The sequence below is a fragment of the Lepisosteus oculatus genome, chromosome 20 (genome assembly GCF_040954835.1).
Source record: "Lepisosteus oculatus isolate fLepOcu1 chromosome 20, fLepOcu1.hap2, whole genome shotgun sequence".
Taxonomy (NCBI): Eukaryota; Metazoa; Chordata; class Actinopteri; order Semionotiformes; family Lepisosteidae; genus Lepisosteus; species Lepisosteus oculatus.
The window spans coordinates 17,714,308-17,731,881 of NC_090715.1; the positions used below are offsets into that span (position 1 = coordinate 17,714,308).

The 17,574-nt window shown below is 34.2% G+C and overlaps 1 protein-coding gene across 2 annotated transcripts in view; it reads right to left on the minus strand.

Annotated features, from left to right (window-relative positions):
* mafa (MAF bZIP transcription factor a) overlaps window positions 1–17,574 on the minus strand; it is a 150,872-nt gene that overhangs the window by 76,188 nt on the left and 57,110 nt on the right. The window contains exons 3-4 of one of the 2 annotated variants that reach the window (XR_001480884.2): window positions 10,390–10,441; window positions 9,724–9,875 (exon numbers count right to left, since the gene is read on the minus strand). The exons of the other annotated variant lie outside the window; for it this stretch is intronic. The gene's annotated coding sequence lies outside the window, so the exon portion shown is untranslated. Of the gene's footprint in view, window positions 1–9,723; window positions 9,876–10,389; window positions 10,442–17,574 lie in introns of those variants that run through there. 2 annotated transcript variants of the gene reach the window in all.

The following is a 17,574-nucleotide window of genomic DNA, read 5'->3' on the forward strand; positions in this document are numbered from 1 at the left end:
TATACATTATGTAGACTGATTGCATTTGGAATTGCATTTTTTTATATGTTAGCATGTAAAATGTTCCTCAGTTTGTCGGCTCCTTATTGGGAAATGTTATACTAATTTATTCTCTGGTATCCTGAGATCATGACAGAGATCAGGGGGTGATTGTGACTTTCACTTACTGCCTTTGACAGTCACCCTGCTCTGAAAACAATATGTCCAGGGAGAAACTCATATAAGTTATTATTTTATTACATGATCGTACTCCTAGTAGACGGTCTCATGTATCCTGCAGTAACAGGCAAATATTCAAACAAATATACTTTTACAAACTGCAATTTTTCATATGTGTTTCTGAAGCTACAATAAGTAATACATGTATTAAGGACTGGAGAAAAACCTAAGATACTGTATTTAGTAGTCTCCAGTTTATAACTTTCAATGTTTTACCATTTTGGAAAAGAAATGTGCTTGTATCTACACCAATATGAAGCTGTAAACTGACCACCAAATCATAAGAATAAAAAATATAATAAATGGGAGGGGTTTTTCATTTGATTGCCAGCAGTTCAGTAATCTGAAAATCACATAAATCCAATTGTTGAATGAAAACAGGTTTTACGCTTCGGCACCATAGGTGGGTATTTCTCCTAGGCTCCTACTGTACATCCCTGTTCCCCTTGTTCTTCAGTTTAAATGTATGTCACTTGAGTTTCCATGTAGTTTGTGTATTTGTGTATTAGTTTGTGTTTACTTTGTTTCATAGTACCTGTAGCACTTCTAACTCTGCTATGCTTATTTAATATAAAACTAAGTCTTTCCTCAGTCTAAGAGACATGTTGGTTGTGTCCTCATACAGTAGCTAATAACCTGAACATTAATTTAAAATACTGTATCAGTCATTTCCTTTTCATAATCTAGACATTATAAATTATTTTCCTTGTGATATTTTACTGAAGTAGGAATCCTTTTACTGGTTCTGTCTGTAAATATGTAAACGTTAAAAATCTTTTAACATTTATTTTAGCCTCTTGTACTGTATGTTGCTGCCTGTCTAAATTGTTAACATAGTTCTGTTACATTACCTTTAACTGGATCTTATACTATAGGTCTTTGATCATTTCAGAAAGAATCATCTTTTTTTCCTTATATGCGTTCTAATTGATTTATCGATCCATTCAGCCTTTGATTTATTGGAAATTATTAACCAAAGTTCCATCAACCAAGTTACTTTCATCCCAGTTGCTCTAAAACAATTATTCCTCATACCATTTCTCAAAGAATATATCTTACACAAATGCCTCTTTTTCCATCTCTTGTATCCCGCTTTCATCCCATCTGTACCTTTGCAAGTACATCTTGTTTGATCTCTCGTTCTGCATGGGTGCCCTCTCGCCATAGGAAAATATTTGTATTTAATAATATTTAAAAATAAGATTTTTTTAATTGCCATCCATTCTCTTCTAATTTAATATCCTTTCTCTCTGTTCTGCTTCTCTTAAGCTCTGTCTCATTTCTTTATAACCCGTTTTACTGAAATCATTAAACCTTTATGGGCTTTCCTTGTACAATTTCTATATATATAATCATTTTATGATTCCAGTTTCCTAATAGTTATCTCATCACTGTTTTCCTTAATCTCTCTTGATTATTTAAAAGATGTTAGATCAGTACAGACATTCCCTCTTGTACATTGGTGTTCTGACAAACTGAGCAAGGAAGCAATTGTTAGCCATTTATACCATTTCAGTTTTAGACCTGACATTGCCTGCGGTTTTTCCCAATAATTTAAATTAAAATCTTCCTAAGTAACCACTTCTCCCTTGATAAATAAAACCTAGATTTCATTTGAGAAGACTTCATTTTATTTGCTATCTGAAATTGATGGTCAGTAGCATACTCCTAATACTAAGCCTTTTAAACATTTTCATATTTCATATTATTGCCCGATTCCTGAACACTTATTTTTAATGTAAAGTACATTACCTCTACTTCTTTTCTGTCTCTTTGGAAAACTGTGTATCCACTAGTTCTGTACAATTATCACTCTGTGTTAGCCTTCATGCAGTTACAGTACATAACAATTGAATTGGTTTCCACAGGGTGATCTGGTTTTCTCCTGGCATCTAAAGACATACTGGTAGGTTAGTTGACTTACTGGGAACATTTACCCTGGTGCGAGGGAATGTGTGTTTGTATGTATTGTACAATAGACTGGTGTCCCATCCAGGTGCAACCTGCACTGCACCCATTGCTTACTGGAGTAGGATCTAGCTCCCCCACTGTCCTGCATTGGATACAGCAGTTAGAAAACAGATATACTGTATACTGCTTATATCTTACTATAAGTATTTAAACACTTTGACAATTGTCCTTTGACTATTTATTTTCCTTGGGTTTTCTACTTGACTCTTTTCCCAGTGTTTTTTCTTTGATCTCTTCCATAATCCATTCTTCTTCAAATGTTATTACATTTCACTGTGTAGATCTTTGTCCCAACCCAATTGGTGTCCATCAGATTCCGCTGTAATCGAAGATGTCTGTACTACAACCATTGCCATAGAAAGGTTTCCACTGGTTGAAAAAGCCTAAACCTTCTTACGCATGCCATGTCCTTAGCAATATGTTTTTTTTTTATGGGTTAGCATAGTGGGAGCTATTGCCATGAGTTCTGAGTGTCTGTTTCAAAGTCCTGGAGTTTGAGCAAATTTGTTTGGCAACATGGTGTTAGTTGGCATAGTCACAATAGGAACAAGTAATAGGTTTATTCTATGCTGAAATAAAGAGAAAACACAAAGTTTCTTCAGGTGTGAGCATTACTTGTTCCGTTGCAGACTATGCATGCTGAAAGAGCTACCCATCTGAATAGTCACAATAGGCTGCTGTATCCTTCTTCAGCTGGCACCCTAAGGTCAGCTCTTGTCTATCAGTTTCTCGGGGAAGCTGCTTTCATAATTATGAGTGCAGAGCTCCATGAATGTTAGTTGCTATTTTCCATCTTGGTACAATAGAGAAATTCAGCTAGAGAAACCTGGCTTTGCTGCTGGAAAGGTAAAGATGTTCAAAACTGATGACCATGCCAATGTGCAGTATTAAGCCAAGGGGGGGTAGAATTGTGCTACTCTAAAATCCTAAATGTGATCGATAACACTTTAATGCACCATAGGAACATTGCCAAAATATTCCAAATTATTAAAAAAATTAAGAGTGATAATATCACAAAGCTCAAGAAACAACCAAGCTAAAAACTGGTAGTGTACATTTCACACAGATTTTATCCATTCTGCCTACATCTTAACTCTTTAACTGTCAGATATGACAATAGATTTTAAACAAAAAGTGAGGACTCTTTCAAATAACACCCCTTTAAAAACATAAAAAAATCCAGAATGCATTTTATCCAATTCAAAATAAAGTCAACTTAAAGTGAACAATGAAAATAACACAACTAAGCATAAACATAGTTTTTCACAGAAAATGTAAAACTGAAGTTCTGGTAAGAAAAGTCAAAAGCTATAGAGGGCAAACAGCTAAAAACACGAGAGTATTGTCCTTAGGGAACCATTCGTGGCCGGAGAAGAGGTGAGAGGCACCAAATACAGACATCTTCCTTGAACAATGAAAGGGGTACACATTTTGCTATGTTATGCTGGATGAGACTTGTCAAAATTAAATTCCCTAAGTATCAAGCACGGAAGAAACCCAAAAAAGTAGAGCAAATTCCCTAAAAATCATTGATTGATGAGTGCTATGGTGAAGACTGTTTTAATGAAGCTAGGAACTGCATTGCAATGTATTTCGAATGGTGTACAGTACATAATTACGAAAAAAATCACAAAAAATGTTTTTACAAGGATGACTGCAATTTCAAAATTTGTGAAATGCAAAGGAAAAGCAGATTTGTAGCTGCCGAATGGGTGAGACATTGTAAAATATATATATTTTAAATTATTTTATGAAAATTATTAAATAAACAAGACTGGAAAGGCCTGGAACCTTTTGACTTAAAGCTAAATGTGAGTTGCTGTGATATGTTAAATGTTAATTACATAGAGAAAAATCATACGTTCAATTCAGACTGTTAAGATGCTAAGATGTTTTGTATTTTCTTATTTAAAAAATGCAAGGAAAGACTTTCATATGGGAGGTTATGTATTCGTAACTCTGGAGATGAGCAATCCTCTTTGGAAATAAATGTATACAGTAAGTAGAAACAAAGATCTGTGAGTCTGAGATATGACTCCTTCGCAGCTAATACACTTATGTAAACCTTCAGCAATCAATTGAAACAAGCTATGGTGCATCATCACCACAGACAAAATATATATTCTTAGAATCTTAGGCTACGCAGCAGATCAGATTGGCTGTTTCCCAAACACACAGCAGTCTACACTGGCAGGGTGATAGGGCTTTAGCATTGAACTTCTGGGTTGGTCCTGATAACTCATTCATTCTCATGCGATAGCTTACATTGCTCCATCTCTCAAGATGCACAGTATCAGATTACAGATTCTCTTAAGCAGCATCATTGTTATATATTTTAAATCTGACAGTTCAGTAAACAAATACACTGACCAGAGAAACCAAAAAAAAACAGTTTTTTTTTCTCAGCCTAAAATTAAGAGTGTTATACAACTTTGACTAAGGGAAAAAAGGAGACTGACAGCAAAGCTTCAAGTCAAATGCATTTAATTGTTCTCTAGGACAAGTTACAGGAAATATTTTAGTATACCTATAAAATCTAAAATACTTGCCTTTGTTTACAAAAATTGATTTACTGAGGCGGACACAAATATTTTGAAATTAAAATAATGGAAGCTCTGATTCTGTAACTTTGTTAACATTTATTGTGTTTTGCTCTCTTCCTATGTCTAATTAAAGGCACTAATTCATGTCATGTAGATTGTGTGAAGCTAAATATGCCTGCTGGAAATATTGCAGTTTCCAAATATCAGTTTCAGTTCAGCTGTAATTGACAAAAGAATTGTAATGGTACTTTGTTTGTATTAATATAATTACAGATTATAGTTTACTGTAGAACACTGTAATTTTTCATGAGATTTGCTAATACAAACTACTGGATTCCTACAACTGCTGAGTGGCTTATCTGCTAATGAGAAATGCTGCTTGTTCAGTTTAGTGTTTTTTACTTTTATCGCAATGAAAATGACACATTTGTAATGAAAAAATGAATACTTTCTCTAAAGGAATGCAGCTGTGCAATGCACATCACTGAATGAGTTTACCTCATACCACATCCTTTCACATCTGCCCTGTCTAATGCAAGCACTTGACCAAGCATCTTTCTTTTATCCTATATCAATGTGTTCGATCACTACCATGGACTGATAATATACTTTTTCTCAATACATGTCACACATGCTGCTGGAGAATACAATCAACAATTTCAAACGCTCTGTATTTATCTTGTTAAGGAACTGAACTGGATCTGAAATTCCTAAGAGGGAAGCCTTTTCTGACAGAGATTTAATATACATAACTGCACATAAAATGAAGAAATATAAAATTTGACTGTATCAAACAGCTATTTTCACTCAAAATGTTTAATAATGTAGCAATGCTGTAACTGTGCAACTAGGGTTCAAATTTGTGCACGGCAGTTTTTATGCACGTTCTTTACATGTCTTTTCTTTATTCTAGATTCTATCTAGAACACTATATTGTATGGAATGGGAACAGCACTGTCGCATGTCTTGAGTTCTGGGTTCGATTCCAGATTACGGCACCTTTTTTAAGAGTTTGTCACAAAGGATTTTGCTAGGCGTTTTAGTTTCCTCCCATCCTCTAAAACTTTAGTACACTGACTAGGTTAATTGGTATTTCTAAACTGTACTTGTGTCCTGTGATTAACTGACATTCAGTTTGCAGTTTTACTGTGGACCCTGTGTTTCCAGGACGGGCTCCAGTTTATTGCAACCCTTGCTAGGATAAAGCAGACAATGGATAGATGTACTTTATACAATATGATGATTACTTTTGGTGATACAAACAGAAGCTGTTGAATACAGAAACTATAACAATGGGGCAGCATCCTTAATGAACTAATTTTGGTTACTCCTTATAAGGTGGCATGAATGTCAGTTCCCCTACGTTCTGGTAAAAAGCAGCTCTTATTATATTACCATGTGTCTGTGTTCTCTTTTCCCTTATTTAATGACCCAGCCAAGGGGAACTTGTGGTGCACAGCTTGGGGAATTGCTTTTACAAGGCTCTCCTGCTCTTACAAGAGAGACATTACAAACCTTAATCCCCTCTGTGCATCCTCTTCTTGTATCCCCTTTAATTGCTGGATCCTTAGGGAGAGGAGAAAAAGGGGAAAGCAGTCCTCTGAGGAAAATACATTTTAGCTTTGGCGATAGAAGAGACTCACTTTTTGCACCATGAATTTTTAATGCTCAGGGACTGCAGAGGGCACTTGGGGACTAGAACTGTACTGGCTATCTGATGGAGAAGGTCAGTGTTTGAATGAAAAACAGCATCAGGGACCCAGGAGTGGAGATGACAGGGGCTTTTTTGAGTAAGAATTCCAAGCTGACATCCGGTGCAAAATGGGCTTTAAAATTAAACACCAGTTATGCTCCCCCCATTACCAGTCTCCATGATGTTCTGTTGTTGAAAATGTGTAACCTCATTGACATGGTTGCTTAGGGGAATCCTAAACAAGTTCCATCTGCCACTGGACTAAACCCTTTTTTTCCCATAAATTATAGTGAAGCAGACATGCAAGCTTGCAAATCAAGGTTAGTTCGGCAACAGAGACATGTAACAATAGACAGGTCAATGCAAGAATGAGCAGTTGGTCCTCTCCTCCAAGTGACAGCACCACCTGAGCTCAGGCTTGTTAACTGAAATAGCTGATATGAAGAAAAAGTTTAAGAGTAGATAATAAAGAGCCTTACTCCCAGACAATTTTAAGAAGATCAAATGTTTTCAACTGGACGAAATTAATTTCTGGACTAAATTTCAATTTTAGTGTATAGTGTCCAGATTTACCTTACTTTCTCAGTGGGATAATTGTGATACAGAGGAATGCATATACTGTATACAATAATTGTACACACATCAATTATTTAAGGAAACAAGGAAACAGTTTTTTGCTGTATTTACAAAGAAAATAGCCCTTTCACAACTGATAATAGTCAGATGATGTTTTCCTTAATTCTGAAAAGTTATGAAAATTCTGAGGTTTTCAGTGTAACAATTATCGTACTGCTTTTTAAGGCCTTTAATGATGCGATTTTTATTGTCAAATAGCATGAAGTTATATTATATGACTGCATTAACTGTCTGATCTTACTTAAAAAATGTGAATGCAGTTCTTCCAATAGTTATATACTGTACATATCCATGATATATAAACACATTAGATACAACATATGCATGTATTTGTCACCCTTGACATATATCTATTACTCCAATAAATCTCAAAACATCTCCTCAAAAAACACAAATCAATTGTTTTAAAGGTAGAAAACCCACTGTTAAATAGAGTTGACAGCCTTCCAAAGTACTGTGGCTCAGAGCATAATATACAGTAAGTACTGAAACTCAAATGCTGAATAGTAGCCTATGCCAGATGCAGTAATTTAGTTTAAATAAAGTTGGGCACATTTATCAAAGCAGACAATATTATCTGAATACAAAGCTGTTCCTTACATTGTTCCTTGCTAAGCAAGACAGATTTTGCAGAGGTGTTAGTCCCAGGTGCTTGTCTTATTGCAGGGACCAGATTTTTTTTCAGTGCCTGCTTGACAATCACTACTGAGCAATCTTGCAAGAACATCAAAAATGATACACTATGATTGAAATGCATCTTATGATGATTACAAAAACAAAAGGTTTCACTTACAGTACATTTTCTCTTCTCAGACAAAAAGGCCTGTGAATGCCTACACATTTTTAAACTGTAAATTGGAAGAGTTAATGCAAAGTTGTCAGTGCTAGCACTTTCTTGTGGGACTATTATTACTGTATAATAATAATTAGACCAAACTCTATAGCTTTCTATTTTTAATCTGTCATCCTCAATTTGTAAATACAAATACAAAGTGTATTACTACACAATTACTTGATAACACTGACTCAGCATCATTGTAGACCTTTCATATTGTGAAAAACACTTAAAATTAACAGCCCTTCATATATTGCTTGGTATATATGTTATGGTGTTTTTCAAAACCATAAAAAACATACTACACTGATGTCAGTCTTGATATCAGTTGACATTTTCATGTTTTCAGAAATCAATCGTCCTATTATGATTTTTATTTGACTATTTATTTTACTATTTTTATTTAATATATTGATTAAAATATTTATATGCATAGGTTTGTGTGCATTAGCATGTTATCACAGCTGATTTCAAGATTTTCTTTAGAAGAATATCTGTGAGATTGTTCATCACTTTAAGACCCAAAGGTATCAGAATGAGCAAACAATATGAGAGTGTTAAACAGAACCTCACAACTGCGTGGCACACAGGGTCTCACAAGACAACACCTGATCATCCTGACAGTGAAAGCACTGTTTTGGTCTGATCAGGCACCTTAAGATTTATTGAAAACAATCATTCTTAACTGTTGGGGTTTTACTAATGTAAAATTGCTAAAATCAATAAAAGCCATCTGAATTGTAGTGTACCTTAAACATCTTTTTTAAGACCTTAAAATATTATTTATTTTTACCTGATGATTTAATTTCTTTAGAGAATTAGAATGAAACCTTGTTTAAGAAAACATCCAGAAGTATCTCATAAGCAAACAAAGCGACAGGCTTTTAGATTTCTTCCATTCCAGTGCCAAAAATATGCAAATAAATGAATGATGATACATGGCACTTGGGTGAGGTTTGGCTATCCAAGATTAGCAAAAAATTAACACAAGGCAAAAGTCCTCTAAACATGTACTGTACAGTATATGCCTTCTGTCTTTTTCTTCCTATATCTCCATCTAGTGACAAGTGAACAGGTGACTAGGCCATGCTGGAATTAGAGCAGCCACACAATAGAGAGGTCACTTACACAGCCTTCTAGAAAACTTTAGTCATTCCACGCAAATTCCTCCACCCCACTGCAGCAGGCTTTGCCAAAGGGCTATTGATAGCAGAGCAGTAAAATCTGTTATAAAAAGCAAGTCACAGCCTGTAGCCAGTCCAGCAGTCCTGGTGCCCTAGACATCCAGTCTTGTTTTTTTAAAGCATTGCAACAATGACATTTTATTTTTCAGAAGTTATGTCAGAAATGATACAGCTACAACTGATACAACTCACGAAATTATACAGCTTAAGAATAAAATGTTTATAACAAATGTATCGTTTTGGTGCAGTTGAAATGGATGCAGAAATTAGAAAATTGCTGGTAAATGAAATGTTGTTGCAGACACTGGATCTCCGCAGTGTATAAAATATGTTGATATTGATGCTAAAAGGCTCAGGACAATAACTTTCATCAGAATGAGAAAGGGTCTCGCTCTCAGAGTCCATTCTTCCCCTCTGATTTACACATAATTCATCATACACATACAGGTAGCAGCAAACTGCTGTGTCCACAGCTGAACGGAGCCCACACCTAACATATGACAAACAATGGACCTGCTTGAGGTTCTATGATTTATAAAGAACAATCTAATTATTTGAACTCAACACTGGTTGCCATTCCATTATTATTCCCATTTAAAACCACCATGGAAGAGGCCATTCACCTCCAGGGACAGACCTTGTCACAAACATGGTTACATATCCAAGAACGCCTTCATTTTGGGTTTCTTGATGCCTGAAACCAACAGCACCTTGAGGTGCTATCCTGGAAACCTGATTACCAGGTCTGTGTGAGAAAAGCTGGTGATGTTACCCTTTTGTGCAGCTTCCTAGGTCTGAAAGAGAAAGGTAAGTGACAAAGAAAAGTTGAAAGAAAACAGTTCAGCAACTCAAGTGGCTGAAGTCATCAGGAGAGACTAGGCACAGTATTCACAAACTTCTGCTTCCATTCAAGTGATCAGTATGGGGTACTGGGTACTACACCACAGCACCTGACAGAATCCATCGTATTGTTTAGAAATCTCACTGAATGAAACAGATCGGAAAAGCCACTTGACAGGGTAAACCAAAACTTTTTTCTCTTTAACCTCTCTCTCATACAAATAAAAGAAAACACACAAACTTCCACAACATGACAATTTTCTCTTTTTTTTGCGAACTAAACAGTTCTATACACATATAATACCGGTGTAGCTCTGTTACTGATTACTTCTTTTTTTTCAGCATGGAATAAACCTATTACTTGTTCCTCTGCAATAATATACAGTATATAAGCACCTTGTTGAAACTTCTATCTTGCCACAGCTCAGTTGTACAGAATGGCAGACTGGAACAGTAGGCGTTAAATACCTTCGTCAGGGGAATGATGGGAGTGTCCGCAGAAGGAACCTGAACCTGCAGCCTGCAAACGACAGTATTACTCTAGAACCTTAACCACCTCTCTATGCTGTCACTGATTACTACAGGAGATGACAGGAAATGTTGCAATAAATTCAAAAGGGTTCTCACAGGAGATGACTGAACAAGTGTTTAAAGTATAAGATGTGATAGACTAAACCCTTGCTATCATGTTCATCTTTATTAACTTAAAATAATTAAACCAAAAAAGCAAATGAAAACAAATAAAATCCTGAACAAATTTCATGTTTCATAAAAGCAAACATATTATTTGTAATTTTCAGGAAGCTGTTTTTTTATCATTGTTATTTTTCAAGTAATTTGTAACATAATGATTGTTCTGTTCAGAATAATATTGTACTGCATTAACCATGCATTATTAATAATGTAAGCATATTAAAAGACAATACTGTGATATAACAATTTACAAATAAATACACACTGTACTAATATTTTTCCTGGTTATCTTTTATATAAGGTTTGGAATAAAAGGCAATATTTATAACAGTATTAAGTGGTCTCTCAAATGTATACTGAAGTCACATTTTTTATACCTGTGCTATTTACTCTGGGAATATAATGATTTCAATTTAAAGTCTGCTATTTCAAATTGGAAGGCTTCATAAATAAAAGTTGTATAAAAAAGTTTAGGTGAGAATTTGAAAATTAAAGGATTTCTGCATTAGCTCAGTAATGCTTAAATAACTTTTCATGGGAAAAGAACAACTAAAAAAAAAATACAAAACCCAGTACAGTTTATAATGTGATATGATTTGAAAATATCTGATCAACAGTGGTGTTTCTTCCAATATTCACTGTAACAGAGTAGTACTGGTTTTAGTTTCTGTGCTAACGCAGGTGCAGAAATATTCCTTCTTACACTGAAAAGGCACATGCATCATTTTCTATATAGCCTTTATAGCTATCTTTTGTTGATTAGTAAAAAAAACTGAACTTAATTAATGATGTAATTTCAAAGTTTGAACAAGAAGAATGTATTCATTACAGGGGACTGTCACTTTGCAAGATAAAAATAACACAGTTTGAAAGTAAAGCAACCTGGTTTGTGAATTCAGTTGTTTCATTATCACATCTCATTTATATATTGCTAGTACATTTTCATTAGGTTGTAAATTAAATTAGTGCTGAATTAGCATACTTACTGATAAGCTGAGGTATGTTACTTAATGTTTCAAAACATGGGCACATTTTTAGAAATTATACACACATCATTTGTACATTTTTAGTCATTACATTTTTACACATGACAAAACTGTGTATTCAAGAGGAGTGGATTTTCAGTCAGAAATTTATACAGTACATCCATACTCCATGGGCAGTGTATTTAATTTTGACAGAGTGTTTTGTTTTATCTGAATACTTTCTTGTTTTTTTATTCTTCTATTGATGTAAAATATTTCCAAATGTTTTACTTTAATCACATTAAACTATCTTGTGGACAAATAAATTAAATGATATATGAAATATAATTTACTTAAAATTTGGAAATAAAACTTAGTTTTGTACAACAAATATAGTCCTTTGCTGGTTAAATTTCCTCCTTGGATGTAGTAAAATTGAACAGAAAACATAATTCCAGTCAATTATTTAATTTTAAAACCAAAGACAAATTTTGGTGTAATTTTTTAACAGCGTGCTTCATTTGTAATGATTTATAAATCAACTGAACTGTGACCTTCTTTTCAGCATTTGTTTCCAGTCATTAGTCAAAACAGCCTTTTAAGCTTTTCTCCTTTCATTTTATACATTAATCTTTTTTCTGTCATTTCTGCTTGAAATTTAATGATACAAAACCAGCAAGAGAAATAAAACAATGACAGACAATATCAACATAGTCAGTCAGTAACACTCCAGCATTGACCACTCATTTTCTCCAGAAGCTTCCTTCCTGATTTGCACCCCTTTCAATATTATATCTGATTTACTGAAATGTCACAGAAGGAAGGCAGTCACAACAAGAGATATATATAAACACACAAGACAAGTAAGCCAACTACTAGAGGAAAAAGGAAAATAATCTCTCTTTGTAGAAATGCATTTGGTGACAGTGATTTCAAGAAATACCATACAGATTTATAGAACAAAAACTCAACACAAAGCAAAAAGGTTCCCTTTTAAATTGTATTGAGCATGATACATAAAAGAGACAAAAGAAAGCTTATACTAAAGCAGCATACAGTATATTATTTTTCTGTTAAACTCCTCCTCCTTCACCCCCCACCCAGCCCCTGTTAAGATACTGTACATGTTGCTCCAATCTTTTGTCTGATTATTGTCTTTTTTGGTACTCATTTCTCTATAGAAAATCTCCTTAACAAGTACAAATGCTAAGCTACTTGAACAAGACAGCCATTTCATTCACTAATTCACATTATTACATTATAGGAGGAAAAGCATAATCTAACAACAGAACAATTTCATAATTGTTGTTTAGCAGGTTACATTTATTTTTTTATTTTAATTCATGCACAAAAAAAAATAAAATAAAGGCAAGAGATCTGCGTGTGCCCTAAACACAATAAACTGTACAATGATACGACTTCAGAAATTACCTTATAATGTTTATGGAGAACAGAGTTCTTTCTGCTGAAAAATTGTGTTATTATTTTCAACTATCATTTAACTTGTTACATAGTAAACTACATATTATCACAACTACTGTAGCAATATCACATGATCATTTTCTAAACATGGTTCAAACCCATGGCATTACCAGCTGAAAAAAGTGCTGACACGGAGTTCTGTTTGGCATTAAAATAGATCCAATTAGCTTCTTTTTACTTGTACTGAAAGGGCTGTCAAGGGGCCCCTTCCAAGAGCCTGCAAGGCTGAATGTGGCCCCAAGGCAGCAGACAGCAGACATTCTCTTTAAAGCTAATTCTTTTTCTTCAGTTTTTTTTTAAGTTGCATAGTTTGCAGATTTTATGTTGATAAATAAAAGCAACACAGACACATAGACATACAGTATAACTGCTATGTATTTCTTCTGAACTTCTCTTTTTAATTAATGTTAAAATTGTAAAAATGTCTTTACATTTTAATTCCCCTTTACCACATGCTAATAAAAAGTGATTATGGTGAACTGTTGATTTGGACATGCAGTGCTAAAGATAAAACAAAATATATATTTAATTATTCTACTATGTTTTAAGCACATACAGGTAAAATTATCTGTACATACTATATATATCATATTCATACTGTATATAGGTTGTAGTAAGAACATGGATTACATGTATGTGAAATTTGTCTAAATATTACAGTATTACTTTATCTATATAGTATACTGTATATACTACTGTGTATACCATCTAGTTTGTTTACATATTATACTTTACACTGTGTACAGTAGGTACCATATAAACCTACAAAATTAAATCATAATTACATTCAAACAAATGAATCTCAGGGTACATCAGTTATAAAATCAGCAAAAAAATCATTTGTAGTTGTTTTACATCCAAGTATACTTTCTACAGAGTCTGGCAAAATTTGTCATATAAAACCCTTGGATATATGCCAAGACTCAATATCCATTATTACAATAAATAACATTTGTTATTTTTAAACTGGCCCTCAGTTTTATACTTATTAACCAATCAAAGAAGTAAAGCTTTTATCAAACAACCCGTTAAAAACACAGATTTCAGAATTTAAATAGCAATTAAAATGATCTTTCCTACTACTGTTTACCTTGGGTGAGGTACTTTACCCCAGTGGCTGCGGCCTGCCTGGCTGTGTGAGTGGAGACCGGCGTTTGCTGGCGGTTTGCTCTGTGATGGACTGCTATCCCATTCAGGTAGGTTTTTTGTGTTCTCTGTTCTCTTAATGCCATCAAATTTCAGATGAGCTTTAAACTAATGGGCTGTTGTGGCTTGATTAAGGAACAACTTACTTACTATTGTTTGGTTTTTAATTACCTGTGGCAGAATATTAGTTCTGAACATCTAAAGCTGCAGCTCTTCAATAGCTTGTTGGAAAGAGTGGAGAAAAAAGTAAATACTGTTTTGAAATCTATTTTACTTAAACGTAGAATTAAACTAGTTTGCAAGGATGTAAGGAGTGTTGAATAATTTGATATTAACAGTGCCGGGGTGCAAAGTACTCACTCCTAGGGAATGAACAAATCTGAGTTATGCCACAATACATTTGCAATGTGCCTTCATTAACATCCTTGGGGGACCACATGCTGAGCTCCTAGGAGAAAAGCTTGCCTTCACTAAGCTTCCTTAAGACTATAACAGCTTTTCCAAATTGAAGACACATACTATAAAATAGAAAACCTTAAAGATAGTCACCATGAAGTTGGGGCTTTCTGTCTTTCTCTCCAGCTTCGTATGACAAGAATGTTAACAGTAAGTGGTCGTTTCTAGGTAGTGGCACATTTAGCTAAACTGCAATCAAGGTATTGTTCTGTTAACAAATTAATTTAGTATTTCAGGACAATGCACACAAATTAATTGTTTCTTAATTTTTCTTATCATTTTACCGAGCTCCATGAGCAAATTTAATTTAAACTGGCCCTTTTACAAACAACATCAAATAAATGACAAAATACATACACAATAATAATTGGCAAACTTTCATTTGTTGAGTTAGTCTATTGTATTGGATACACTGCATGTATTTTCAGCTTTTAAGTTGCTTTTATAAGGAAACAAAGTCTTTTTCAAAGAAAAAATTAAGGAGATAGGTATTTCCTATTGCAGTCTGACCCTGTTTCACTTTAAATACTTTTGTGATGAGTTGAAGTGTATGCGCACTGTGTAAGGTCTGTGAATTGGATTACAATGGATAAGGTCTGAATCTAGGGAGCAATAGCAGCGTGGAACACACAACAGAGAAAGCCGCTGAACAATGTCCCTTTAGAAAGGGCATAGGGTGAGGGTGGCTTTTATGACAATATTGATTTATTTAGTGCTTGCTGTAAAAACTATACCCAGACAGACAATAAAAATAACTGTAACTATATAACAGCTTCCTGCTTCAGAAATGGATTTTTTTAACTTCAGCCAAGGGATTGCTTTTCCTTTAAGGAGCTTCTGTGCAGAAAGGTTACGTGGTGGTGACATCAGCACTCTATCTCACTCTGTGGGTCAGTGACTACCTTGAAGCACCACATACCACTCTTGAATATCAGAGCCCCCTAATGCAATGATTCTGGCCTTGGAGCTCTCTTTTTTTGTACAATAAAAAACAGGACAAGCACCTGTGAACAATGCACATTTAGTTTTTATCAGGTCAAGCTTTTACTTTAAGAAGAACTAGAACTGCCACCCCCACACGACTTAATGATACATTTCAGTGAAATATTTTTTATTGAAAATTCCATTTATTCAATATGATTTCTGTATATTTCATTTTCAAAATATATTCTGTAGACATAAAGCTTAGAGAACGCTAAAATGAAATTAATTCAGGGGCATATCAGTAATTAATTTGCTTGTTTCTACAAAGAAGTGATACGTACCTTTCCATTGCTCAAGTTACCTTGTGTTGTGAACCAGATATGTAGTAGTTTTCCTCAAAGGAGAGTGATGGGAATTATACTTGTAAAGCCATTTTTGGTTTACCAGCAAAATATTTAAGTAGTTTAAACTGAATCAGACAACAGGGCTGAGTATCACTCAGCTGTAGAAAGGGTTACAAACACAAACAACACAGCATGTACTAGAGCTCATTTCTTATTTCAACAACATGAAATACAGAAAGACAGCAAAGGTTGTGAATGTAAAACACTGTTCAGACTAAAGCTTGCTAGTTTGTGAGAGAACAGAGTGAATCTGTAAGTTCTGTAATTTAAGATGTATTTCATATTAGCCAATTTTAGTTCAGCCAGTCTGTTTCTTGAGAATGAAAGCTGCTTTTTAAAAAATAAAATATTATAATATGCAATTTATGAAGACGGGTTTGTCCAGGATATTCCACACAGTATAACCGTTCATCAAAAAAATCCATATGGGAAGATAAAGTCTGTGGTTTTACTTTTGTCTGCGTTGCCGATTTATGTTGTGTGCTGTGCTTGATGAAGAAAAATAACATTTTATTTAACATTTAATTTTTTCTAGTTCAACTGTAATTTCTGATTATGGACATTAGTCTTCAGATTAAATTCTACTTGTAAAATTGGGATAATTGAGTACTCAGGACTCCAATCAGCAACACCAAAAACTAGAAACTATTAAGCTCTATTTCAGATATTTACATATATCCCAGTGTGAGCATCTAAAATACTGAACACCATGAGATCTCTTGCAACAGATGTGGACACATTGAATAATTTTTTCACACAAATCATAAATCATTCTGTAAACAAAATATACAGTATGAATAGAAATAATTTCCTTTTTTGCAGATAGATTTTTAAATTGATTATACTGTATAATCTTTAGATTCAACTGCTCATTGCAGTAATCAGGACTTACAGTATGAGTTTTTTTAAGAATATACTAGCCAAGAACATTTCTGATATGGCTGGTTTAGAAACTCTCTTCATCAAGCACAGCACACAACATACATCAGCAACACAGACAAGAGTAAAACTGCACACTTTATCTTCCCATTTGGATATTTATTTAATTTAAGGGATGATCAGGTGTTTGTTGTCCAGGATGTCTCTCACAGTCTCATTTTTGTGAATGTGAATGCATGACACAGCAGCTATTATAGATCATAATTGCAGAACAATACAAACAATAGACTGTTTTCTTTACTTTGCTACACATGTAATGTTTTATTAACATATTTCCTTTATCAAATACAGTTACCGATAAAGAACTCACAAGAACAACACTAATACTAATACTAATAATGGTATTTTACATATAGGAGGAGACTGCCACTGAAGTGCAGTCCTCACCTATCTGTCTCACAGTTATTATATTACTATAATAGGAGTTATGATGCACCTGCATCCCCACTACACAGCAGATCATAGAGAGCACTGAGAGAAATTCAAAGCACACAGAATAAGTAAGTGTTTGGCATTACCCCTCTCTCCCCAGCCCCTTGCCAGTTCACTGTTGTTCTACATGTTTAATTTCATGTTAAAGGTTCTTTAATCCGACAACTGACTATATGAGCAGAAAGGGTTTGCTGACACTGTGACTCTTTAAC